The sequence below is a fragment of the Macaca fascicularis genome, chromosome 15 (assembly GCF_037993035.2).
Source record: "Macaca fascicularis isolate 582-1 chromosome 15, T2T-MFA8v1.1".
Lineage (NCBI taxonomy): Eukaryota > Metazoa > Chordata > Mammalia > Primates > Cercopithecidae > Macaca > Macaca fascicularis.
The window spans coordinates 35,858,336-35,860,540 of NC_088389.1; positions in this window are offsets into that span (position 1 = coordinate 35,858,336).

A 2,205-nucleotide genomic window follows, 5' to 3' on the forward strand; every position below is an offset into this window, starting at 1 on the left:
GGGAGGCAGGGTCATCTGTGTATGCTGGCAGAGAAAGAACCATCCCAAGCACCATCCTTCCCAGACAGTCTTTTCCCTGGGGCTCCCCAGCAACCCCAGACTTCTCCCACCACCTCCTTCTCTCCACCTCTCTGAACTTAGGCTCTTCTTCTGTCAAATTGACATGAAAAAGCTCACCTCAAGGGCTGTTGCAGACGAACAGATGGGAGAGTGCCCTAAAACTCGGTAAAAGCAATGGATTGTTTTAGACCTTCAGTTTCTATGACAGCATTAACTGAACATCTAATACATGCCACGTTACTGCCCCAGACCCCACAGAGACCCTACAAGAGAGGCATCTCATGGGGGAGGAAACGGAGGCGCAGAGAGAGGAAGGGATCTATCCAAGGCCACACAAGTTCTTATTTGGAACTGGAACTCAGTCCCTGCTTCCAGTCCAGGAGACCCCTCTCCCAAACACCACACCGTTCCAGCCTGGCAGCCCTGCCATCCTGGATGGGAAGAGAGAGGACCAGGGTAGGAAGGGCGGGGGCCAGGGGGTTAAGAGACTCCTCCATGCCTCTTCCCCCCAGCCTCAAATCATAGAGAATGAATCTCCAGGAAGCCCAGCGGGTGGCCGGGTCCCAGCGCTGATTGCAGGAGATGGCAGGAGGGCCCGGCGGTTGCCATGGCGACTTCCTGAATCACAGAGCCTGTTCCCGCTAAGGCTTTAGGAAGTCAGACATACCTGGGCAGCCCCTGCCCCTGACAGGGCCTCTCCAAGGAGGAGGAGCACGCAAGGGAATGTGGCGTGCCTGCTCACAGAGAATCTGCACATGCATGTGAGAGCTATGGCAGTGGCAGGTGTGTAGCTGCAGCATGCACACAGGCCTAGAACATGGAGAGACTCACATGTGTGGGCGCAAACCTGCCCACACATGTGGGTCTCCATGTGACAGTAAGAGGAGCCTTTAGTGTGACACATGTGGCAGTGAGAGGAGCCTTTAAGGGTGAGCACAAGCCTACTGACATAGGAATGTGAGAAAGGCATTCTCGGCAGAGGGAAAGGCAGGGTGGTGCTGGAGAGCATGCCGTGGAGCTGCTGGCAGGAAGATGAGATTGGCAGGGCCAGATCATGGGGACGCTCTGCATACTGGGCTAAGGAGCTTGGACCTTCACCAGGAGGCACTGGGGAGCCAGTGAGGGCTTCGAAGCAGGGAAGTAGCATGGCTGGAGCTGAGATCCCTCCAGCAGCCCATGGAGGATGGGTCAGAGGTCAGCCTGGAGGCAGGGAGGTCAGTGTGGTGCCAATCTTCCTTACCCAGCTCTATTCTTTTTCCTCATTAGCATTTACACCTTCTAACATGTACCATGTACTTGTCTTCAGTTTCTTGTTTATTCTCTGTTTTCCTCACTGGGATGCCAGCTCATGAGAGCTGAGGGGTTTGTCTGCCTCGTTCACTGAAGTATATTAAGGACCAACAAGAGTGCCTGGTACACCGGGGCTCAGTAGATACTTGCTGAGTGAATGGATGAGGCCTGGACTAGAGGAGTGGCCTAAGGGAAGGAGAAAAGTGCAAGGGGAGAGTGAGGTGTGGAAGGCAAGTTGACTGGCTGGGTTAAAGTGGAGGTGGTGGACACACGGCTGAGCCCCCCAGGGACTTCTGAGTTGGTGGCTGTGGCCCTATTCAGGTGCCTTTCTGGTTCAGGAATGAGACCATGGGGTGATTCCAGGATCCAAGAGATAAGCATAAAGGATGGCCTGGCCAGGTCTCAGGAGGTGGGGAGGAATGGGGCAGGACCAGGCCAGATGCAGAAGTGGGGGGAGGATAGGGGAAACTGAGGCAGATGCCCCATCCTGTGCCCTAGGTCTGAGTGCACTGGGAGGGACTGGAACTCAGTCCCTGCTTCCAGTCCAGGGGGCCCCTCTCCCAAACACCACACTGGCAGCCCTGCCATCTGGATGGGAAGTGAGAGGACCAGGGTAGGAAAGGCGGGGGATGGGGGACTGGGGTCTGTAGTGTCTTCCAGACCTCTGGTGTCTAATAGAAATGTAGCATAGGCCACAGAGACATGCCACATGTCATCTTACATTTTCTAGTAACACATTAAAAAAGTAGACAGAGGTGGGTGAAGTGAGTTTTAATTACATATTTTACTGAACCCCGTATGTCCACAATATTATTTCAACCCGTTACCAATATAAAAATTAAATGAGATATTTTA